The sequence below is a fragment of the Pristiophorus japonicus genome, chromosome 15, assembly GCF_044704955.1.
Source record: "Pristiophorus japonicus isolate sPriJap1 chromosome 15, sPriJap1.hap1, whole genome shotgun sequence".
NCBI lineage: Eukaryota > Metazoa > Chordata > Chondrichthyes > Pristiophoridae > Pristiophorus > Pristiophorus japonicus.
This window is the reverse complement of record NC_091991.1, coordinates 127980169-128005978: the sequence shown is the minus strand read 5'-3', so window position 1 is coordinate 128005978 and position 25810 is coordinate 127980169. Positions and strand designations below refer to the sequence as shown.

At 54.8% G+C, this 25810-nt stretch overlaps 1 long non-coding RNA gene across 1 annotated transcript in view; it reads right to left on the bottom strand.

Annotated features, from left to right (window-relative positions):
• LOC139225862 (uncharacterized) overlaps window positions 1-25810 on the bottom strand; it is a 141027-nt gene that overhangs the window by 43056 nt on the left and 72161 nt on the right. Inside the window, exon 2 of the long non-coding RNA XR_011587167.1 lies at window positions 9458-9621. This is a non-coding gene — a long non-coding RNA (uncharacterized lncRNA). The remainder of the gene's footprint in view (window positions 1-9457; window positions 9622-25810) is intronic.

Below are 25810 nucleotides of genomic sequence, written 5' to 3'. Positions count from 1 at the left end.
TCCCAACACCTTCAGGTAATCTGACTTCACGTTGAAGGGAATAAAGGATCGGTCGGCCCAGCTTCCAAGGAACATGGCCTCGCTTTTGCTGCGATTAACCTTCGCCTCCGAGGCCAGTTCAAACTGGTCGCAGATTGTGAGCAATCCACGGACCGACTGCGGATCCGAGCAAAAGACGGCGACGTCGTCCATGTACAGGGAGATCTTGACCTGAGCGCCTCCGCTGCCTGGGATTGTCACCCCCTTAATGACTGCATCCTTCCTGATGAACTCGGCAAAGGGCTCGATACAGCACACAAACAAGACAGAGGAGAGAGGACAGCCTTGCCTGACTCCAGACCTGATCGGAAAGCTTTCAATTTCCCACCCGTTGATTAGAACTGTGCTGCTGATGTCTGTGTAAAGCAGTTGGATTCAATTGTGGATACCCTCCCCAAACCCCATCTTGAAGAGCATGTCCATCAGGTACGTGTGCGATATCCTGTCAAAGGCCTTCTCCTGGTCCAAGCTGATTAAACAGGTGTCCACCCTCTTGCCCCGCACGTAGGCGATTGTATCCCTGAGTAGCACGAGGCTATCAGAGATCTTCCTGCCGGGGACAGCGCAGGTCTGGTCCGGGTGGATCACCAGCTCCAGCGCAGACTTGACCCTGTTTGCGATGACCTTCGACAGGATCTTGTAGTCCACATTGAGCAGCGAAATGGGCCGCCAGTTTTTGATTTCCTCCCTCTCCCCCTTCTGCTTGTAGATGAGGGTGATGATACCTTTCCTCATTGATTCTGACATGCTACCGACCAGAAGCATATCTCTGTACACTTCCAGCAGGTCTGGGCCTATCCAATCCCACAGAGCCGAATACAACTCGACTGGTAAGCCGTCGCTTCCGGGAGTTTTACTTATCGCGAGGGATCGGACGGCCTTTGTCAGCTCGTCCAGAGTTAGTGGGTGGTCCAGACTCTCCCGCTCGCTGTCGTCTAAGACCTCCGAGATAGACGACAGGAATGACTGGGAGGCCGCGCGGTCTGTGGGCTTGACGTCATACAGCCCGGCATAGAAGGATTTGCTGATCCTCAGCATGTCAGGCTGCGAAGATGTCACAAAACCATCTTCTTCCTTTAGGCTGTTGATCACAGAGCTCCCCCTGTGTACCTTTTGGAAGAAGAAACGCGAACACGTCTCATCCAGCTCGACGGAGTGGACTCTGGAGCGGTAATGATTTTGGAGGACTTTGAGGCAAAGAGTGAGGCTTGCTAGCCCTTCACCTCTTGGAGTTCCTCCGCGACATCGACCCCCATCGATTGCAGCAGGAGCAGGTTTTGCATACTCTTCTGGAGTTGGGACAATTCCCTTTGTCTTCCTCTCGCCTCCTGAACACCTTTGAGGATGAAGAGCCTCTTGATATTTGTCTTGATTGTTTCCCACCAGTGCATCGGGGTTTTACAGTTCTCCAACCTTTGTAATCCCTCTTGAGTTCCTCAACATTTTCCGGGGTCAACAGTTTCACATTGAGCTTCCATATCCCCCTGCCAACTTTCTGGTCTTCAGGGGAGGCAGTCGGCCAGTAGGAGGTGTGGTCGGAGAAGAACACTGGCGTGACGTCGGTAGATCTGACCTTGAGCATGTGGGACACAAACAGGAAGTCTATTCTGGAACCGACGGACCCGTCTGGTCTTGACCAGGTGTATCTGCACGGTGCTCCATCTGCAGGGTTACTGAAGATGTCGCACAGCTTGGCATCTTTTACCACATCCATCAGGAGTTTGGATGTGGTGTCCAGTTTGCTGTCGGACCTGCTGGATCGTCCAGCCGCATCGATGATGCAGTTGAAATCACCACCAAGAACGACCAGTCTGGATGTCGCCAGCAGCAGTGGGAGCTGCTGGAGGAGGGCCAGCTGCTCGCTTCTGAGAGGCGAGGCAAACATGTTAATTAGCCTTAGAGGAACATTTTTATACAGTACATCTGCTACGAGGAACTATCTATGAATTACTGTCTGTGAAATTAGCTCTCTTTTTCCTTCCACATCCAGTTCAGGAATCAGAACACACACCTTTAAGTGCCGGCTGCCTTCAAATGACGTCACACTCTGCCTTCTTGTGCCCCTCTCTCTTCCGAGTCTCCTGGGCCTCCAGAGGCTCTTCTACCCCATTGTTTGCGGGACACCGAGTCCTGAGCATCATCTACCTGGCAATTTTCCAATACATAGACAGGGCCCTCCCTTTCATTAAAGGGCAGAGCCAAGCTGCCAACTCTGCGAGGGAGAAACGGATCCTTATCTGGACCACCGGGGAGCGGGGTGCTTTGGCAGCAGTCCGGCACACAAGTGGAGAGACGGACTGGTGGATCATGACACAAACCCCGCGATTCAGCAGCCAGCATTAAGTCGAACAATTTTATTATTTTCAAATCGCCACCTCCCCTTTAAATTTCGCCCCACAAGCAGCCTACAGCCCGATATGTGCACGCTGAAGGTTTTGCTGGCACTGCCCGGCGCAGCTTCAGGTGGCGGTAACGAATTTTTGCTCTGGGGCAAAAGCAGGACAATGCGTATGGTGTTGACGTCGCCATCGCTGGTGCAGCAGAGTGCACCGCTTAACTCCCGCAAAATTTAATGGGAGTCATTAGTGGTGCCCCACAAATGCCCCGAATTTCTCCCCCAAGGCCTTTTTGAACCGGCAGAGAAAGAGCAGTTTCACCAGCAGATGTTTTCAGCTCTTCCTTTTTGTGAGGTGTTGCTGAATTCAGTTTGACAGAATGAAAATACATTTAAACATAGATAAAAACATAGAAAATAGGTGCAGGAGTAGGCCATTCGGCCCTTCCAGCCTGCACCGCCATTCAATGAGTTCATGGCTGAACATGAAACTTCAGTACCCCATTCCTGCTTTCTCGCCATACCCCTTGATCCCCCGAGTAGTAAGGACTTCATCTAACTCCTTTTTGAATATATTTAGTGAATTGGCCTCAACAACTTTCTGTGGTAGAGAATTCCACAGGTTCACCACTCTCTGGATGAAGAAGTTTCTCCTCATCTCGGTCCTAAATGGCTTACCCCTTATCCTTAGACTGTGACCCCTGGTTCTGGACCTCTCCAACATCGGGAACATTCTTCCTGCATCTAACCTGTCTAAACCCGTCAGAATTTTAAACGTTTCCATGAGGTCCCCTCTCATTCTTCTGAACTCCAGTGAATACAAGCCCAGTTGATCCAGTCTTTCTTGATAGGTCAGTCCCGCCATCCCGGGAATCAGTCTGGTGAACCTTCGCTGCACTCCCTCAATAGCAAGAATGTCCTTCCTCAAGTCAGGAGACCAAAACTGTACACAATACTCCAGGTGTGGCCTCACCAAGGCCCTGTACAACTGTAGCAACACCTCCCTGCCCCTGTACTCAAATCCCCTCGCTATGAAGGCCAACATGCCATTTGCTTTCTTAACCGCCTGCTGTACCTGCATGTCAACCTTCAATGACTGATGTACCATGACACCCAGGTCTCGTTGCACCTTCCCTTTTCCTAATCTAAGTCCCATAGCAGGAAGTTTCCTAATGCAGGTGCAATATTTTTACAAATTGCATTATTCATTATGCACACTCCCATATTCAACTGTGCAAATTGCTATTTATATTTTATTTATTGTTATTTATATTTATTTGGACTATCTTTAACGATATTGGTGCAAAACTTCTTCAGTCATTCTGGTGGACTCCCGCTATAACGGCAATGAGGGGCCGGCGAAACGGCTCATAAGTAGGCTAGGACCCAGGCTTAAGATTTCTCCTTTGGCCTTGCAAGGCTTCTGTCATGGACAGGGTAATGCTGGGGGCAGGGACTCCTATTGGGCCAAAAATCCATGGGTCGTAATCCCAGAACAACCACAACTCTGTCTCCTTCCACCCTTTCCTAAGATGAGTTTTGTTTAAAAAATTGCCTTTTTCGGGGGTCCAGGTTACTCCCCGAGGCTAGACCTCCCTGGTAGACCCAACTTGTGCCCTTCCAGAGGCTGGTACACCTCATCTCACCAAACCCCACACCCCCCTCCCATCAGAATGGCCAAGGGAATTCAGTCTCATTTGTTTTGAAAGAATATTTGTGACAACATGTGACCCAACAACAACAACAACTTATGTATATATATAGGCGCTTCTCAGGAGCGTTATCAAACAAACTTTTACACTGAGCCACATAAGGAGATATTCGGGCAGATGACCAAAAGCGTGGTTAAAGAGATAGGTTTTAAGAAACGGCTTAAAGAAAGAGCTGGAGAGGTTTAGGGAGGGAATTCCAGAGATTATGACCTTGGCAGCTGAAGGCACGGCCATCAATGGTGGACCGATTAAAATCAGGGAGGGGCAAGAGGCCAGAATTAGAGAAACACAGATATCATGGAGGGTTGTGGGGCTGAAGGAGATTACAGAGATAGGGAGGGGCAAGGCCATGGAGGGATTTGAAAACAAGGATGAGAATTTTAAAATTGAGGTGCTGCTTAACTGGGAGCCAATGTAGGTCAGTGAGCACAGGGGCATTGGGTGAATGGGGCAGCAGAGTTTTGGATGACATAAAATTTACGTAGGGTAGGATGTGGGGGGCTGGCCCGAAGTGCGATGGAATATTCAAGTCTCGAAGTAACAAAGGCATGAATGAGGGCCTCAGCAACGGATGAGCTGAGGCAAGGGTGGAGACGGGCGATGTTACGAAGGTGAAAATAGGCGGTCTTAGTTAAACTGCGGATATGTGGTTGGAAGCTCATCTCGGGTCAAATATGACACCAAGGTTGCGTATAGTCTGGTTCAGCCTCAGACAGTTGTCAGGGAAAGGGATGGAATCGGTTGCAGGGGAATCGAGTTGTGGCGGGAACAGAAGACAAAGGCTTCAATGTTCCCAATATTTAGTTGGAGGAAATTTCTGCTCATTCTGAACTGGATGTTGGACAAGCAGTCTGCAAACTTAGAGACAATGGAGGGGTCAAGAGTGGTGGTGGTGAGGTAGAGCTGAGTGTCATCAGCGTACATGTGGAAATTTACACTGTGTTGCTAGATGATGTCACTGAGGGGCAGTATGTAGATGAGAAATTGGAGGGGGCCAAGGAAAGATCCTTGGGGGCCACTAAAGGTAACGGTACGGGAATGGGAAGAGAACCAATGCAGGTGATTCTCTGACTACGATTTGATAGATAAGAATGGAATGGGGTGAGTGCAGTCCCCCCCAGCTGGACGACAGTGGAGAGGTGTGGGAGAATACCATGGTCAGCTGTGTCAAAGGTTGCAGACAGGTTGAGAAGGCCGAGGAGAGATAATTTACCTTTGTCACAGGCACATATGATGTCATTTGTGATTTTGATAACAGCCATTTTGGTACTGTGGCAGCGGCAGAAACCTGATTGGAGGGATTCAGTCATGGAGTTCCAGGCAAGGTGGGCATGGCGACAACACGCTCAAGGGCTTTGGAGAGGAAAGGTTAGAGGCATTGTTTCTTTTGCTGTATTGCTAATAATGGCGAACCTAATCGTTTAAAGATCTGCAATTCTCATTTATGTGCTGTTATAAAACCTTTTTGGTCATTTGCCCTTTGCCCTTCACCTATGTCACACTGACTCTATCACACTCAGTATCTCAGTTCAACTTTACAGCCATAATTGAACCATGCACGCACTGTATATTGCAAAGAATAGCAACTGGAAGCGGGTTTGAGGCAGTACAGGTTGAACCTCCATTATCCAGAACTCCCTTATCCGGAACCATCCCTCATCCAGAATCATTCCCGGCCACCGGGTGGCGCATGTGCAGAACTCCAACATGAACAAATTGAACAAATTGAAGTGCTTTCTCGCTGCTGACTCCCGCAATCGCTGGCTTGACCCCGTAATCCACCACGCCCCCCCCTCCCCCCATGATCTCTCTGCTGCACTCCCAGCCCCAAGCCAGCCAGCCCCGCTATCCCCTTGCTCAGTACCTATACCATTCAATTTAACGTGACCACCCATCATCTGGAAAAAATCCCTTATCCAGAACAGGCTAGGTCCCGAAGGTTCCAGAAAAGGGAGGTTCAACCTGTAGTTTAATTTGAATTCTGATGATCTTTATGAACCATTCAAGATTTCGGCTTACCATTTATGACAACACTCAGTTGAATTTCAACCATACAACTCACTGCAGCTGTCAATAATATTCTATTAAAATATGTTACATTCACCCTGATTGATATAACATTACTGCAGCAAATTTGATGGTTCCATTTTCTCTCTATATAATATATAATACTGCCTTACTGATGTGATTCCCTGTCCTGTATGACAATATCTTTATAGCTTTCTGTCAGACTTGAGACATATCAGCTGTACAAAGTGGATGGAACAGTTTTACCCAACTATGACAATGAATTTAGGTGATGCATAGTGTTCAGATTCAGACCACAGAATCAAATACTTGAGTTACTGAGCGGTTTGACATTGATGACAAAGTATATCTTCCACTAATAGGAGCTGTAAGCTGTGTCAACCAATTACCCTTTGGGCCAGAATGATAAATGGGTTTGAAGATTGTTCCCAAGTTGTGATGATACATTTTGAGCAAAAAGAAAAGGCCTGATACTTCTGGAGCTGTGGGGTGTATTGGTGAGTTCCCCTCAAACAGTTGCCTTTTTAATATAGGTTGGTTTACACTTTTGTACGGAGGGAGGGAAGAATAGTTTGAGGGAATGTTTCAGGCCGGGCTGCTCTCATGAAGCTCCTAGCTTTGAGGATGTAATGTATTTGCTTCATGAGTTCTTTGCTTAAAAATTCATAGCAACACATTGCTATTAAAAACTAGTTGGTTTATTAGCAAAGGTTTAATAATCACACTACACATTACCAGTTCATGCACTAGGCTCACAACTGCATGCCTCATCGTAAATGACCTAGACCTAACTGACTGGGGTTTTATTGAGTCTTGTGAACATCACGTGACTGGCTAAGCCACTCATAAGGCAACAGCTCTACCAACCTGTGAGCACACTCACAGGTGCATACATTACAGAGGACATCTGTAACATTGGCTGAAGCCTGGGCGTTTGTTACCTTTTCGGCTGGCAATGGGGTAGGGAGGCCCATCTATAGAAGGAGGTATATTTTGGAGACTTTTTTGTGCTTATTTCAACCAATTAAATATCTGCAGAATAGCCCACTAAAAATTCAGTTCAGATTCCACTGACAATTACTCGAGGTTATTTTGAAAAGCTCCCCCTTAAGGAGGGAGCTAAAGTATAACTCCAAATGAAGCGAGAGAAGAGACATTGTCCTCAAATAAATGATTTAAAAAAAACATTCTCAGCCTTGTCCCAGCAATTATTTAATTGCTGTTGTCATAACAAATGTTTTCATATATTTTGAAAAATTACATTGCAAGAAATCTTTGGCAACATATCCTCAGCCTACCTATCTTGTCATTTATTACTGACTAAATTATGAAAAGATTCCCAAGCGATGATCGCCAGGATTCCCCTTGCACTTTACAGCTTCCTATGAACATTCAATATAATCAAAAATCTGCAAAACCTGATGTTGATAATTGTAAAAGCCACTGCTGTGATTATTTTCATAAACCAGGATATTGCAGAATGGGTCTCATGTGAATACTTCTCTGAGGAGTTTAGTATCACAGTGGACTGAAATGGAACTTTTCTACTGTTTCCTCACACATATGGTCAGTTTTATAGGACAAGCTGAAGGGGACAATGTCAGCAATTCCCTGTGGCGAGCACTCGTACTGCAAGTTGCTCTGTTGTCCTTGTGGCTGAGCTGGGACAGGACTGCAGGCCTGGGCTTTTGAAACTCTGAGGGGAGATGAAAACGAAGCTGCATTAGAACTAGTCAAGACAAGCATTACCGGAGTGGTAAATCCTTCCCTTGAGGCACAAGGAGTGAGAATGAGACTAGAAAAATCCCTTCCTGAAGAAGTTATCAAAGTATTAGTGGGTGACTAATCAACTGTGAAATTCTAGTAAGTTAATTCAGATACAATACAACTTATAATGCTTTTAAGGTAGTGACATGTTTCAAGATTCTCCACAAAATGTGGGGCTGGGTGGGGGGTGGAGACCAAGCAAGACTTGAGAATAAGAATTACAGGAGGTGACTGAAAACAGAGTCAAAGGGATAGGGGAAAGATGTTGCATCTTAGAGGAGGTTAGGAAGAGAATTCCAAATTGCAGGGCCATAATGGCTGACGGCTTTGCCACCAATGATGGAAGGGAAGCGGGAGGAGGAGGAGAAATGCAAGATAGCCCAGAATCAGCAGAGCATGGTTCGGATATAGGTTCAGATACAGGGCTTTAAGGTTTGCAGAGATAGACTGGAAGAAGGCCATGGATGGGTTTGCAAATACACAGGGCCTTGCGAACTGCTGGAGATCAGCGAATCCGGAATAATGGATGAGCAGGACTTAATACAGGACAGGATATAAGCAGCCAAGGAGACAACATGCATGAGTTGGAGTTTGTGTAGGAACTCAGGAAGCTGATATAGAGTACAGGGACATAGGAACAGGAGTAGGCCATTTAGCCCCTTGAGTCTGATCCGCCATTCAATGAGATCATGGCTGATCTTCGACCTAACTCCATATACCTGCCTTTTGTCCCATATCCCTTAATATCTTTCGTTAACAAAAATCTATCAATTTCAGATTTAAAATGAACAATTGATCTGACATCAATCGCCATTTGCGGAAAAGTGTTCTAAACTTCTACCACCCTTTGTGTGTAGAAGTGTTTCCTAACTTCACTCCTGAAAGGCCTGGCTCTAATTTTTAAACTATGCATGCTAGTCTTAGACTCCCCAGCCAGTGAAAATAGTTACTCCCTATCTACGCTATCACTTCCCCTTATATCTTGAAAACTTCAATTTGATCACCTCTTAACCATCTTAATTCCAGGGAATACAAATCTACTTTGTATAACCTCTTCTCATAATTTAACCCTTGGAGCCCAGGTATAATTCTGGTATATCTACGCTGCACTCCCTCCAACACCAATATATCTATCCTACGGTGTGGTGCCCAGTACTCCGGGTGTGACCTAATCAGGGTTTTGTATAGCTGTATAGCTGTGGCATAAATTCTACCCCCTTGTACTCTAGTCCTCTAGATATAAAGGCCAGTATTCCATTAGCCTTTTTGATTATTTTCTGTACCTGCCCATGACATTTTAATGATCTATGTACATGGATCCCCAAATCTCATTGGACCTCCATTGCTTTTAGCTTTTCACTACCTAGAAAGTACCCTGTTATATTCTTTTAGGTCCAAAGTGGATGACCTCACATTTGCCTACATTGAAATCCATTTGCCACAGTTTTGTCCATTTGCTTAATCTATTAATATATCTTTACAATGTTTTGCTTCCAACTACACTGCTAAAATGCCACCTATCTCTGTGTCATCAGCATTACACTAAACATCTGTAAGACAAAGGTCCTCCACCAACCTGACCCCGCCACACAGCACTGCGCCCCAGTCATCAAAATCCACGGTGCGGCCTTGGACAACGTGGACTACTTTCCATACCTCAGGAGCCTATTATCAGCAAAGGCAGACATCGACAACGAGGTCCAACACCGCCTCCAGTACGTCAGCGCAGCCTTCGCCCGCCTGAGGAAGAGAGTGTTCAAAGATCAGGCCCTCAAATCTGGCACCAAGCTCATGGTCTACAGAGCTGTAGTGATACCCGCCCTCCTGTATGGCTCAGAGATGTGGACCATATACAGTAGACACCTCAAATCACTGGAGAAAAATCACCAACGATATCTCCGCAAGATCCTGCAAGTCCCCTGGGAAGATAGACATACCAATGTCAGTGTTCTCGATCAGGCCAACATCCCCAACATCGAAGCACTGACCACACTCGACCAGCTCCGTGGGGTGGGCCACATCGTCCGCATGACCGACACAAGACTCCCAAAGCAAGTGCTTTACTCAGAACTCCTACATGGCAGGTGATCCCCCAGGTGCGCAGAGGAAACATTTCAAGGACATCTTCAAAGCCTCCTTGATAAAGTGCAACATCCCCACCGGCACCTAGGAATCCCTGGCCAAAGATCGCCTTAAGTGGAGGAAGAGCATCCTGGAGGGCGCTGAGCACCTCGAGTCTCATCGTCGAGCGCATGCAGAAACCAAGCGCAGACAGCGGAAGGAGCGTGCGGGAAACCAGGTTCTCCACCCACCCTTTCCTTCAACCACTGTCTGTCCCACCTGTGACAGAGACTGTAATTCCCGTATTGGGCTATTCAGTCACCTGAGAACTCACGTTTAGAGTGGAAGCAAGTCTTCCTCAATTTCGAGGGACTGCCTATGATGATGATTACAATGCCGCCTATCTCTCTGTCATCAGCAAACTTGGATATGCGGGATTTTATCTCGTCATCTAAGTTGTTAACAAATATGGTGAATAATTGAGGCCCTAACTCAGATCCCTGTGGGACACCACTGGTCACGTCCTATCATTCAGAGCACATGCCCATTATCCCGACTCTCTGTCTCCTGCCGCTCAGACAATTCCTAACCAGATCAATTGTTTTATTACAAATTTAGGGTATGGCAGTCTGAGTATATTACATTTAAGAAGGTTCCAATACTGCCCAATATCTAACTATATGATACTGTGGGGCAGAAATTGGGCGCCTGCCGTTAGGGAGGTGCAAATGGGTTTTCGCCCGGGTGAGGCAAGAACAGCACCCCTCGTGAAATAGTGCGGGGGTTTTGCGGAGGTGCTAAGAAGTAGTGCCTCGCTCCTGCCGGTAGCAGCCCGCTCGGCTGCGCCCACAGATGATGATGTCATCACCGTGTGTAGTGCCCTTTTACCGCCCTGGAAGAGAAATTCGGCCACGTCCTCTTACTTACTGCCTGCCATTGACAATGGCAGCTTCAGCTGTCGAGTTGCATTTGGGAGTTGACTGGAGGAGCACTATTTAAAGGCGCCATCTTTACGAAAAAATTTTGTCGGCCATTACTCTGTGCAGCTTGCTAACACATAGGCAGAGAGGCTGGTGGACAGATTTCAGCGATTTTCACTCAAGGACTGTTCTGCCTCCTAGCTATTCCTTTGTTTCATTGAGGGAAGATTTGAAACAACAACATTTATATCGTTTCATTGGGCCTGTGTTGGCACTCGACCTCCTGCTCCAATGTCACCAGTGGAGGCTACTTAGGCAGAGACAAAGGCAGAGACAAATACAGGGAGCGGGGCAGGGAGCAGGGCAGGAAGCGGGACAGGGAGAGGGACAGGGAGCGGGACAGGGAGGGGGACAGGGAGCGGGGCAGGTAGCGGGACAGGGAGAGGGACAGGGAGCGGGACAGGGAGAGGGACAGGGAGCGGGACAGGGAGCAGGACAGGGAGAGGGACAGGGAGCGGGACAGGGAGCAGGGCAGGAAGCGGGACAGGGAGAGGGACAGGGAGCGGGGCAGGGAGCGGGACAGGAAGAGGGACAGGGAGAGGGACAGGGAGCTGGGCAGGGAGCAGGGCAGGGAGCAGGACAGGGAGAGGGACAGGGAGCGGGACAGGGAGGGGGACAGGGAGCGGGGCAGGTAGCGGGACAGGGAGAGGGACAGGGAGCGGGACAGGGAGAGGGACAGGGAGCGGGACAGGGAGGGGGACAGGGAGCGGGACAGGGAGCGGGACAGGGAGCGGGACAGGGAGGGGGACAGGGAGCGGGGCAGGTAGCGGGACAGGGAGAGGGACAGGGAGCGGGACAGGTAGCAGGACAGGGAGCGGGACAGGGAGAGGGGCAGGGAGCGGGACAGGAAGCGGGACAGGGAGAGGGACAGGGAGCGGGACAGGTAGCGGGACAGGGAGCGGGACAGGGAGAGGGACAGGGAGAGGGGCAGGGAGCGGGACAGGTAGCGGGACAGGGAGCGGGACAGGGAGAGAGACAGGGAGCGGGACAGGTAGCGGGACAGGGAGCTGGACAGGGAGAGGGACAGGGAGCGGGACAGGGAGAGGGACAGGGAGCGGGACAGGGAGCGGGACAGGTAGCGGGACAGGGAGAGGGACAGGGAGCGGGACAGGGAGCGGGACAGGGAGAGGGACAGGGAGCGGGACAGGGAGCGGGGCAGGTAGCGGGACAGGGAGAGGGACAGGGAGCGGGACAGGGAGCGGGACAGGGAGCTGGACAGGTAGCGGGACAGGGAGAGGGACAGGGAGCGGGACAGGGAGCGGGACAGGGAGCGGGACAGGGAGCTGGACAGGTAGTGGGACAGGGAGCGGGACAGGGAGCGGGACAGGGAGCGGGACAGGTAGCGGGACAGGGAGCGGGACAGGGAGCGGGACAGGGAGCGGGACAGGGAGCGGGACAGGGAGCGGGACAGAGAGTGGGGCAGGGAGCGGAGCAGGGAGCGGGACAGGGAGCGGGGCAGGGAGCGGGACAGGGAGAGGGACAGGGAGCGGAGCAGGGAGCGGGGCAGGGAGCGGGGCAGGGAGAGGGACAGGGAGAGGGACAGGGAGAGGGACAGGGAGCGGAGCAGGGAGCGGGACAGGGAGAGGGACAGGGAGCGGGACAGGGAGCGGGACAGGTAGCGGGACAGGGAGAGGGACAGGGAGCGGGACAGGGAGCGGGACAGGGAGCTGGACAGGTAGCGGGACAGGGAGAGGGACAGGGAGCGGGACAGGGAGCGGGACAGGGAGCGGGATAGGGAGCTGGACAGGTAGTGGGACAGGGAGCGGGACAGGGAGCGGGACAGGGAGCGGGACAGGGAGCGGGACAGAGAGTGGGGCAGGGAGCGGAGCAGGGAGCGGGACAGGGAGCGGGGCAGGGAGCGGGACAGGGAGAGGGACAGGGAGCGGAGCAGGGAGCGGGGCAGGGAGCGGGACAGGGAGAGGGACAGGGAGCGGAGCAGGGAGCGGGGCAGGGAGCGGGGCAGGGAGAGGGACAGGGAGAGGGACAGGGAGCGGGGCAGGGAGCGGGACAGGGAGCGGGGCAGGGAGCAGAACAGGGAGAGGGACAGGGAGCGGGGCAGGGAGCGGGACAGGGAGAGGGACAGGGAGCGGAGCAGGGAGCGGGACAGGGAGAGGGACAGGGAGCTGGACAGGGACAGGGAGCGGAGCAGGGAGCGGGACAGGGAGAGGGACAGGGAGCGGGGCAGGGAGTGGGACAGGGAGAGGGACAGGGAGCTGGACAGGGAGCGGGACAGGGAGAGGGACAGGGAGCGGAGCAGGGAGCGGGACAGGGAGAGGGACAGGGAGCTGGACAGGGAGAGGGGCAGGGAGAGGGACAGGGAGCTGGACAGGGAGAGGGGCAGGGAGCGGGGCAGGGGGTGGGACAGGGAGAGGGACAGGGAGCGGGACAGGGAGAGGGACAGGGAGCTGGACAGGGAGAGGGACAGGGAGCGGGGCAGGGAGTGGGACAGGGAGAGGGACAGGGAGCGGGGCAGGGAGTGGGACAGGGAGAGGGACAGGGAGCGGGACAGGGAGAGGGACAGGGAGCTGGACAGGGAGCGGGACAGGGAGAGGGACAGGGAGCTGGACAGGGAGCGGGACAGGGAGAGGGACAGGGAGCTGGACAGGGAGAGGGACAGGGAGAGGGACAGGGAGCGGGACAGGGAGAGGGACAGAGAGCGGGGCAGGGAGCGGAGCAGGGAGCTGGACAGGGAGAGGGACAGGGAGAGGGACAGGGAGCGGGACAGGGAGAGGGACAGAGAGCGGGGCAGGGAGCGGAGCAGGGAGCTGGACAGGGAGAGGGATAGGGAGAGGGACAGGGAGAGGGACAGGGAGCGGAGCAGGGAGCGGGGCAGGGAGAGGGACAGGGAGCAGAGCAGGGAGCGGGGCAGGGAGAGGGACAGGGAGCGGAGCAGGGAACATAAGAACATAAGAATTAGGAACAGGAGTAGGCCATCTAGCCCCTCGAGCCTGCTCCACCATTCAACAAGATCATGGCTGATCTGGCCGTGGACTCAGCTCCACTTACCCGCCCGCTCCCCGTAACCCTTAATTCCCTTATTGGTTAAAAATCTATCTATCTGTGATTTGAATACATTCAATGAGCTAGCCTCAACTGCTTCCTTGGGCAGAGAATTCCACAGATTCACAACCCTCTGGGAGAAGAAATTCCTTCTCAACTCGGTTTTAAATTGGCTCCCCCGTATTTTGAGGCTGTGCCCCCTAGTTCTAGTCTCCCCGACCAGTGGAAACAACCTCTCTGCCTCTATCTTGTCTATCCCTTTCATTATTTTAAATGTTTCTATAAGATCACCCCTCATCCTTCTGAACTCCAACGAGTAAAGACCCAGTCTACTCAATCTATCATCATAAGGTAAACACCTCATCTCCGGAATCAGCCTAGTGAATCGTCTCTGTACCCCCTCCAAAGCTAGTATATCCTTCCTTAAGTAAGGTGACCAAAACTGCACGCAGTACTCCAGGTGTGGCCCCACCAATACCCTATACAGTTGCAGAAGGACCTCCCTGCTTTTGTACTCCATCCCTCTCGCAATGAAGGCCAACATTCCATTCTCCTTCCTGATTACCTGTTGCACCTGCAAACTAACTTTTTGGGATTCATGCACAAGGAGGAGTCCGTGTTCCATGTTTTTATTGAGTGCACAAGGTTGCAGCCCCTGTTCCATTATTTGAAGGGGCTGCTCCTGAAATTCTGGCTGCACTTCAGTCCCACTCTCCTGATCTTTGGGCACCCTGTGCGGAGGGGAGCGGGTAGGTCCGAGGGCCTCCTCGTAGGACTGCTCCTGGGCACGGCCAAGGGTGCCATCAGCCGGTCCAGGCAGCGGGCGGTCGAGGGGGTCGTTCAACCTGACTGCCTGCCTCTCTTCCGCTCTTACATCCGGTCCAGGGTGTCCTTGGAGATGGAGCATGCGGTGTCCACCGGTACGCTCGCGGCCTTCCGCGAGAGGTGGGCACCGGAGGGACTGGAGTGCATCATCACGCCCGGCAACCAAATTTTAATTTGATTTTATGTTTTAAAGTTTAATTTGTTTTCATTGCCGGTGCTTTTAGTGTCCCCTTCCCTTTTATAGGGGGCACTGGAAAAATGTGATTTTAGCGCCCAAAAAAAACCCCCCAAAAAAATGAAAAACACAAAAAAAAACAAAAAAAGGAAAAAAGGGCCTTGTAAATGTCTGGTGTGTCACCCAGGTCGGGTGGCACGGTTTAATGTTTTATGTTTTTGCAGGTGAACTCCAAAAAGAGTTCCATGCACAAGGACCAATTGTGGAGCAGTGGAGGCGTGTCCTGCTCAGTTGGAGCTGTGAGCAGTGAGAGGAGCAGCTATCAACCTTAGCTCCTGCCTGGAGAGCCCTGAGACCAGCCCAGGAGGAGAAGGAAGGAAGGGGCTTCACCACCAACTTTCATCCAGAGGGAGAGGAGGAGAACAGAAAACTTTACAACATCTTTATCATTTCTGCAAAGAGTTGGAGAGAGGGGGAAAAACCACAACATCCATCCAGTGTGGAAGGAGGGAGACTCAACTACTCTACAGGTGGGTGTGGGTGCATTTCCCCAAACAGACTTTGTTGTATCGGTGGGGGGAGGAAAGAAGACCACTGAGGGCCGGAACATCGCGGGGGGTGTGTGTGTGTGTGGTAGTGTGCGTGGGGGCCGTGCTTACAACTAGGCCCCCCCCCACAATTGGAACCCCCCCACCCCCTCCACATTTGCCTCGCCTGGGATGGCTGGAGCTACCAGGCTGAAGATTCTTTAATCACCCAATTAGAGATCGTTTGGGATTGTGTGCCTGGTGGCTCTAGCTACCCCAGGTGAAGACGTCTTCTCCCCCCACCTGAAGACCACCCCAAAGACTGTTTTTTTGTGTGTTTTGCCATCTGGGGAGTGCACCCACCCACAGCTGCGAGGGGAGACCTGCCCTCGCAGTCCCCCCCTTCCCACCCCCCTCTCTCTTTTCTCTGTTACTCTGTTTCTCCCCTCTCTCTCTGAGAGCCCTTCCTTCCAAATTTAATTTAAAAAACAAACAATTTAAGACAACTGAGCAGAGGGAGCAAGGCCCCTCCCCAATTGCCAACTAGGGGAGAGGTGTGCCTCATTAAGGCCTCCTCTGCTCAGTCATTATACAAGAGGCCTAATAAAGACCATTAAGGCCTGTGACTTTGGGGTGGGTGTAGCCCTTAAAGGGACCCCGTGATGGCGACCCCATCCACGCCGGTGGCAGGGCCAGCAAGGACGTATGCGCAGGTGGCAACCGCTTCCACGGCCCCTCCTGCGCCACCCGCTGCCCTGCCACCATTTAGGTTAATTACGAAAAAACACGGGGTCAAGAGCTACACTCACCCCACAATGACCATCGAGGAGTGCGTGCGGGCGATGGCTGGGGTAGTCGGCCCCTCGGCCATTGTCGCAGCCTCCAAGATGTCTGGGAAGGCCGTGTTCTTCCTGGGGTCGGAGCGGGCGGTGTCCCTGGCCCTTGAAAAGGGGCTCACGGTGGGCGGGACGTTCCTGCCGGTGGACCCTCTCGAGGCCACCGCGCAGAGGGTCATCGTGTCAAACGTCCCGCCCTTTGTTTCCGCTGAGCTCCTCCTCCCTCACCTACACCAACTGGGGGAGGTAAGGTCGGGGATCAACCCCATACCGCTCGGCCTCAGGGAGAACAGCCTGCGCCACGTGTTCTCCTTCCGCCGCCAGCTCTTTGTCCGGCTGGCGCGGGAGGACCTGACAGAAGGGCACTTTAATGTGGTGCACGAGGGGACTGCCTACCGCGTCTTCTGGACGTCGGACGGCGTGCGGTGCCATGCCTGCAGGGAGGTGGGGCACGTTCGCAAGAACTGCCCCGCCTCCAAGGCCGCCAAACCACCGAAGGCGGCCATAGCTGGCGCCGCCGCCACCCCTCCCCCTAGTTGCGTCCGCGTGCCGGGAGCCATGGGTGCGCGGGCATCGTCGGAGGCCTTTGTTTTCAGGGCCTCCGGCGGGGGGGAGGGAGAGCGTCCGAGCGGAAAGAAGGCGCGGAAGAAGGAAAAACATCTAGAGGCGGGTCCCCTCGGTGCGCCGGAAAGTCTGACCACCGCGCTCAGCCCAACCCAGTCACCGGCGAGCGCGGGGTGCCCCGAGCCCGTGCCCGGGCCCTTGAATAACACCACAGAGGGGCCCAGGCGCGGGCAAGAAAAGGAAAAGGGGGGGGCGGAGCGGGAGGCCTCGGCAGACATGGAGGTCTCCCTGACTCCGCGCGCCCCCAGGAACAAAAAGAGGCACCGCCCCAATGAGGCGGAGGGGGAACAACATCCCTCCGCGGAGGAGGCGGTGCCCGCCGCGTGTCCCGCGTCCCCCACCAGCGCCCCCAAATTGCGCTGCAGGCGCGAGGAGTCTTTCCCCGGGGAGGGTGAGGCAGTCGAGGCTGCCCAGCCGCTGCCTCCTGGGGAGGGCGTGGAAGATCTGCCTGTCGTGGGGGGCGTGGGGCCAGTGGAAGAATGCGTAGCCGCCGGGTCGAGCGTCCCGGGGACCGAGGCGGGCGGGGCCGAAAAGGCCGAACCTGAGCCCGCCCAGCCAATACCCAACTTCCCCCGGGATTTGCTCGACCCGGCAGAGAATGAAACAATTGATTTTAATGATACTGTAGATGCTGGGCCGGGGGGTGGCAGCGGGGAGGGGGAGGAACACCCACCCTCGCCCCTTACTTTGGAGCTGGAGCACTTGGAGGGCCTGGGGATTTCCTATGGCCGGGTCTCTCCTTGTTCTCCGGTTCCTGGGGCGGAGGGGGAACCCCTTCCGCTGTCATTTCCCGACCCGGCACCATTTTTAAAAGAGCCCAGTGGGGACTCCTCTGCCGACGATCCTGGGGGTGGGATCGGGGCAGTGCCAGGGCCGGTTGGAGCGGCCGGTTCATTTGCCGTACCTTGTGCGGTCGATGGGCCGGCTGCTGGCGGCCACCTCCCGGAGGAGGACGGGGACTCGGTGGGGGACGCGGGTGAAGACCTAGAGACCACCGCCAGGGAGGCGGTGGATCTGCTCGCGGCCGCCGCTGAGGCCCTCCTCGTTCCTGCAAAGGAACTCCGGGACTTTTTGGCCCAGAGCCGGGGTCGCCGCGACCAAGCCCGACTGGCCCTGGAAAAATGGTCCGAGCCGGAGCTGATCAAGGGGTCCGTCCGCGCCGCCGTTAAAACCTTGGCCGCGGGCGGGCCCTTGACAAAGGAGCAGCACCTTGAGCTGCGCGAGCTCGAGGGACTCCTCGCTGGGCTGCGGAGGGAGCGGAGTTCAACAAAAGACTCCGCTCCCTCCCCCACAATAGGTTAAGGTAGAGGTTGCACTATGCTTTTGCCATGAAGATAACCATAGCCAGCCTCAACATCAACGGCGGCAGAGGGGCACGCCGTAGATTTGACAATTTTTCGCTCCTGCGGGAGGGGAAATATGCGGTGTGCTTCCTGCAAGAAACCCACACCGTTCCGGGAGACGAAGCCACGTGGCTCCTGGAATGGCAAGGAGAGGTCCGCATGAGCCACCTCACCGCCATTTCTAGTGGGGTGGCCATCTTGCTGGGCCCGCATTTTCAGCCGGAGATCTTGGGGGTCGAGGAGCCCGTGCCAGGCCGCTTGCTGCACGTAACGGTTCGCCTGGGGGACGTGCCGCTCCATCTCGTGAACGTGTACGCCCCTCATCCCGGCCCGCAGCAAACGCGCTTCTTTGAAGAGGTGTCCGCTCTTCTTGGCTCCGTCGACGTCGGCGACTGCATTGTCCTCGGGGGGGATTTTAACTGCACCCTCGAGGCGAGGGACCGCTCCGGTGCCCCGCAGTGCATGACGGCGATGGAGAAGTTGAGGGACCTGGTCGGGTCCTTCGACTTGGTGGACGTCTGGCGAAATCTCCACCCCGACTCCAGCGCCTTTACTTGGGTGAGGCCTGGAGTTGGATGGTCTAGAGTCGACCGCCTTTACGTGTCTCGGGCGTACGTTTCCTGCGTCCCGGCGGCCTCCATGCGGCCGGTGCCGTGTTCGGACCACCACCTGGTGTGGGCGGAGCTCGCTTCGCTCCGCGCGAGGACGGGGTCCGCGTACTGGCACTTTAACAACCGGCTGCTGGAGGACGTGCGGTTCCAGGACTCGTTCCGTCGATTCTGGTCCGACTGGAGAAGGAAGCAGGGGGGCTTCCCCTCCTTGAGGCTATGGTGGGACGTGGGCAAGGCTCACGTCCGCGTCTTCTGTCAAGAGTACGCGAGGGGGTCGACCAAGAGGCGGGCGGCCAGAGTCGGGCGCCTAGAAAAAGAGGTGCTCGACCTGGAAGCCCGTCTCGGTCAAGTCGTCCAGGACCCGGCCCTGCGGACGGTGTACGAAGCGAAGAAGGCCGCGCTGAAGGACCTGCAGCTCGTCGGGTCCCGAGGCGCGTTCGTGAGGTCGCGGATCCGGTTCCTGCGGGATCTGGACCGCGGCTCCCCCTTCTTCTACTCGCTGGAAAAAAGGCAAAGTGTCCGTAAGCAGCTCTTGACGCTGCTGGCCGACGACGGCTCTCTCGTCTCGGATCCGGAGGGCGTCAACAACAGGGTCCGTGAATATTACGGGGCTCTGTTCTCTCCGGATCCGTCCAGCGAGGAAGCGCGTAGAGTTTTGTGGGAGGACCTGCCGAAGGTCGGCCCGGAGGGCGCCGAAAATCTGGAAGCTCCGCTAAGCCTGGCGGAGCTGACCGGTGCCCTCGCCCGGCTCTCGAGGGGAAAATCCCCGGGGCTGGACGGGCTGACCGTGGAGTTCCACAGGGCGTTCTGGGACGTCCTGGGGAGCGACTACGCGCGGGTCCTGGGGGAAAGTCTGGCGACCGGGGAGATGCCCCTCTCTTGGCGCAGGGCAGTCATCGTCCTGCTGCCTAAGAAGGGCGATCTCCGCCTCCTTAAGAACTGGCGCCCGGTCTCCCTCCTCAGCACGGACTACAAAATTTTCGCCAGGGCGATGTCTGCTCGCCTTGGTGCCGTGCTGGACCACATGATCCACCCCGACCAGTCATACACGGTCCCGGGCCGGACGATCCACGACAACATCCATCTGGTCCGGGACCTCATCCATTGCTCCCAGGAGGCTGGTCTGTCGGTCGCCTTCCTATCCCTCGACCAAGAGAAGGCGTTCGACAGGGTGGATCACGACTATCTGCTCGGAACTCTGCGCGCTTTCGGGTTCGGGACGCATTTCGTCGCCCGGATCCGACTTTTGTACGCCGCCGCGGAGTGTCTGATTAAGGTTAACGGGTCCTTGACGGCGCCCCTTCGCTTTAGGAGAGGGGTGCGCCAGGGATGCCCCATGTCCGGCCAGTTATACGCCGTTTGCGTGGAGCCTTTCCTGCGCCTCTTGCGGACGAGGTTGACGGGACTGGCTCTGCAAGGGCCGGGCGTGGAGGTCGTCCTCTCGGCTTACGCCGATGACGTGCTCCTCGCGATAGAGGATCCCGCTGACCTGCGGAGGATGCGTGAGTGCCAGGAGATTTACTCGGCCGCGTCCTCCGCCAGGATCAACTGGGAGAAATGTTCCGGACTCCTGGTGGGTCAGTGGCGGGTGGACTCCCTGCCGGAGGAGCTCAGGCCTTTTGCCTGGAGCACGACCCATCTCCTCTATCTGGGAGTCTACCTTAGCCCCGACGAGGGAGCCTGGCCGGCGAACTGGCAGGAGCTGGAGGCCAAGGTCGCCGCTCGCCTAGGGCGCTGGACAGGACTGCTCCGAGTGCTGTCCTACAGGGGTCGAGCGCTAGTCATAAACCAGCTGGTGGCCGCAATGCTGTGGTACCGGCTGGTCACTTTGACCCCTCCCCCTGCGTTTGTCGCCAAGATACAGAAGAAGCTGGTGGACTTCTTCTGGAACAACAGGAAGCACTGGGTCTCTGCCGCGGTCTTGAGTCTCCCGCTTGAGGAGGGCGGTCAGTCGTTGGTGTGCGTCAGCGCCCAGCTCGCGACTTTCCGTCTTCAGTCCCTGCAGAGATACCTTTACGTCGAGCCCCCTCCTAGGTGGTGTGCTCTGGCGAGGTATTTCTTCCGCCAGCAGCTCGACCTCAATTATGACACGCAGCTCCTGTTTGTGAACTTGGGGGGTGCCAGGACCGCCCTCCGGGAGCTGCCTGTCTTTTACAGGGAACTCATCAGGGTCTGGAACAAAGTCTCCACCAAGCGCAGCTCTCCACCGGCTGGAGTGGCGGCCGTCCTGCAGGAGCCGCTGCTCGGGAATCCGTACCTCCACGGCCGAGGTTTTATGTGGCGGTCGGAAGAGAGGGCTGTGGCTGGTGAGGTGACCAGGGTCAGGGACCTGCTCGATGGCGGAGGAGCGGGCTGGATGGCGCCAGTCACGCTGGCGCGGCGCCTAAATTCTGCCAACGTCCGCCGCGCGGCCGATGCCATCGAGTCGCTAAAAACAGCTCTGGGCCCTGACTCCGTTAGGTGTATCGAGGAGGCTCAAGCACGTGGGGAGATCCCGTCCGAACTGACCCCCGTCCGGACGGAATTCCTCATCGGCGCCAAACCCCGGAACCTCCCTCGGGGGCCGGCGCCTCACAACTTGAGCCGCCTCGGGGAAATCCCCTCCGTGCCTTTCAGTTCCGCGCGGAGGGGTTTCCTGTACGGGCTGCTCCTGCACACCCTCAACTTTGCCATCCTCGCTGGCCGTCCGGACACGCCATGGCGTACCATCTTGCCGTCCGGAGGAGGCGGGGGTCCCCGATGGAGGGCACTCTACGCAGGGGTCCTCCCACTATTCATCGGGGACTTGGCCTGGAGGGTGGTGCACGGAGCAGTGCCGTGCAACAAATTTTTAAGCCGGTTCACGGACTCCCAGGCCGCCTGCAATTTCTGCGGTCTGGAGGAGTCCGTGTTCCATGTTTTTATGGAGTGCACAAGGTTGCAGCCCCTGTTCCACTATTTGAAGGGGCTGCTCCTGAAATTCTGGCTGCACTTCAGTCCCACTCTCCTGATCTTTGGGCACCCTGTGCGGAGGGGAGCGGGTAGGTCCGAAGGCCTCCTCGTAGGACTGCTCCTGGGCACGGCCAAGGGTGCCATCAGCCGGTCCAGGCAGCGGGCGGTCGAGGGGGTCGTTCAACCTGACTGCCTGCCTCTCTTCCGCTCTTACATCCGGTCCAGGGTGTCCTTGGAGATGGAGCACGCGGTGTCCACCGGTACGCTCGCGGCCTTCCGCGAGAGGTGGGCACCGGAGGGACTGGAGTGCATCATCACGCCCGGCAACCAAATTTTAATTTGATTTTACGTTTTTTAAGTTTAATTTGTTTTAATTGCCGGTGATTTTAGTGTCCCCCTTCCCTTTTATAGGGGGCACTGGGGAAAATTGTGATTTTAGTGCCCAAAAAAAAAAACCAAAAAAAAGAAAAACACAAAAAAAAACAAAAAAAAGGGGGGGGAAAAAAGGGCCTTGTAAATGTCTGGAGTGTCACCCAGGTTGGGTGGCACCGTTATTGTTTTATGTTTTCACAGGTAGACTCTAAAAGAGTTTCATGCACAAGGGAATTTGATTTTACGTTTTAAAGTTTAATTTGTTTTAATTGCCGGTGCTTTTAGTGTCCCCCTCTCCTTTTATAGGGGGCACTGGAAAAAGGAAAAATTTGATTTTAGTGCCCCAAAAAAAAAAACACAAAAAATAAATAAAAAAGGGGCCTTGTAAATGTCTTGTGTGTGTCATCCAGGTCGGGTGGCACGGATACATGTTTTATGTTTTTGCAGGTGAACTCCAAAAAGAGTTTCATGCACAAGGAGGAGTCCGTGTTCCATGTTTTTATTGAGTGCACAAGGTTGCAGCCCCTGTTCCATTATTTGAAGGGGCTGCTCCTGAAATTCTGGCTGCACTTCAGTCCCACTCTCCTGATCTTTGGGCACCCTGTGCGGAGGGGAGCGGGTAGGTCCGAGGGCCTCCTCGTAGGACTGCTCCTGGGCACGGCCAAGGGTGCCATCAGCCGGTCCAGGCAGCGGGCGGTCGAGGGGGTCGTTCAACCTGACTGCCTGCCTCTCTTCCGCTCTTACATCCGATCCAGGGTGTCCTTGGAGATGGAGCACGCGGTGTCCACCGGTACGCTCGCGGCCTTCCGCGAGAGGTGGGCACCGGAGGGACTGGAGTGCATCATCACGCCCGGCAACCAAATTTTAATTTGATTTTACGTTTTAAAGTTAATTTGTTTTAATTGCCGGTGCTTTTAGTGTCCCCTTCCCTTTTATAGGGGGCACTGGGGAAAAATTGTGATTTTAGTGCCCAAAAAAAAACAAAAAAAAGAAAAAACACAAAAAAAAACAAAAAAGGGGGGAAAAAAAGGGCCTTGTAAATGTCTGGAGTGTCACCCAGGTCGGGTGGCACCGTTTAATGTCTTTATGTTTTGCAGATAAACTCAAAAGAGTTTCATGCACAAGGAGGAGTCCGTGTTCCATGTTTTTATTGAGTGCACAAGGTTGCAGCCCCTGTTCCATTATTTGAAGGGGCTGCTCCTGAAATTCTGGCTGCACTTCAGTCCCACTCTCCTGATCTTTGGGCACCCTGTGCGGAGGGGAGCGGGTAGGTCCGAGGGCCTCCTCGTAGGACTGCTCCTGGGCACGGCCAAGGGTGCCATCAGCCGGTCCAGGCAGCGGGCGGTCGAGGGGGTCGTTCAACCTGACTGCCTGCCTCTCTTCCGCTCTTACATCCGGTCCAGGGTGTCCTTGGAGATGGAGCATGCGGTGTCCACCGGTACGCTCGCGGCCTTCCGCGAGAGGTGGGCACCGGAGGGACTGGAGTGCATCATCACGCCCGGCAACCAAATTTTAATTTGATTTTATGTTTTAAAGTTTAATTTGTTTTCATTGCCGGTGCTTTTAGTGTCCCCTTCCCTTTTATAGGGGGCACTGGAAAAATGTGATTTTAGCGCCCAAAAAAAACCCCCCAAAAAAATGAAAAACACAAAAAAAAACAAAAAAAGGAAAAAAGGGCCTTGTAAATGTCTGGTGTGTCACCCAGGTCGGGTGGCACGGTTTAATGTTTTATGTTTTTGCAGGTGAACTCCAAAAAGAGTTCCATGCACAAGGACCAATTGTGGAGCAGTGGAGGCGTGTCCTGCTCAGTTGGAGCTGTGAGCAGTGAGAGGAGCAGCTATCAACCTTAGCTCCTGCCTGGAGAGCCCTGAGACCAGCCCAGGAGGAGAAGGAAGGAAGGGGCTTCACCACCAACTTTCATCCAGAGGGAGAGGAGGAGAACAGAAAACTTTACAACATCTTTATCATTTCTGCAAAGAGTTGGAGAGAGGGGGAAAAACCACAACATCCATCCAGTGTGGAAGGAGGGAGACTCAACTACTCTACAGGTGGGTGTGGGTGCATTTCCCCAAACAGACTTTGTTGTATCGGTGGGGGGAGGAAAGAAGACCACTGAGGGCCGGAACATCGCGGGGGGTGTGTGTGTGTGTGGTAGTGTGCGTGGGGGCCGTGCTTACAACTAGGCCCCCCCCCACAATTGGAACCCCCCCACCCCCTCCACATTTGCCTCGCCTGGGATGGCTGGAGCTACCAGGCTGAAGATTCTTTAATCACCCAATTAGAGATCGTTTGGGATTGTGTGCCTGGTGGCTCTAGCTACCCCAGGTGAAGACGTCTTCTCCCCCCACCTGAAGACCACCCCAAAGACTGTTTTTTTGTGTGTTTTGCCATCTGGGGAGTGCACCCACCCACAGCTGCGAGGGGAGACCTGCCCTCGCAGTCCCCCCCTTCCCACCCCCCTCTCTCTTTTCTCTGTTACTCTGTTTCTCCCCTCTCTCTCTGAGAGCCCTTCCTTCCAAATTTAATTTAAAAAACAAACAATTTAAGACAACTGAGCAGAGGGAGCAAGGCCCCTCCCCAATTGCCAACTAGGGGAGAGGTGTGCCTCATTAAGGCCTCCTCTGCTCAGTCATTATACAAGAGGCCTAATAAAGACCATTAAGGCCTGTGACTTTGGGGTGGGTGTAGCCCTTAAAGGGACCCCGTGATGGCGACCCCATCCACGCCGGTGGCAGGGCCAGCAAGGACGTATGCGCAGGTGGCAACCGCTTCCACGGCCCCTCCTGCGCCACCCGCTGCCCTGCCACCATTTAGGTTAATTACGAAAAAACACGGGGTCAAGAGCTACACTCACCCCACAATGACCATCGAGGAGTGCGTGCGGGCGATGGCTGGGGTAGTCGGCCCCTCGGCCATTGTCGCAGCCTCCAAGATGTCTGGGAAGGCCGTGTTCTTCCTGGGGTCGGAGCGGGCGGTGTCCCTGGCCCTTGAAAAGGGGCTCACGGTGGGCGGGACGTTCCTGCCGGTGGACCCTCTCGAGGCCACCGCGCAGAGGGTCATCGTGTCAAACGTCCCGCCCTTTGTTTCCGCTGAGCTCCTCCTCCCTCACCTACACCAACTGGGGGAGGTAAGGTCGGGGATCAACCCCATACCGCTCGGCCTCAGGGAGAACAGCCTGCGCCACGTGTTCTCCTTCCGCCGCCAGCTCTTTGTCCGGCTGGCGCGGGAGGACCTGACAGAAGGGCACTTTAATGTGGTGCACGAGGGGACTGCCTACCGCGTCTTCTGGACGTCGGACGGCGTGCGGTGCCATGCCTGCAGGGAGGTGGGGCACGTTCGCAAGAACTGCCCCGCCTCCAAGGCCGCCAAACCACCGAAGGCGGCCATAGCTGGCGCCGCCGCCACCCCTCCCCCTAGTTGCGTCCGCGTGCCGGGAGCCATGGGTGCGCGGGCATCGTCGGAGGCCTTTGTTTTCAGGGCCTCCGGCGGGGGGGAGGGAGAGCGTCCGAGCGGAAAGAAGGCGCGGAAGAAGGAAAAACATCTAGAGGCGGGTCCCCTCGGTGCGCCGGAAAGTCTGACCACCGCGCTCAGCCCAACCCAGTCACCGGCGAGCGCGGGGTGCCCCGAGCCCGTGCCCGGGCCCT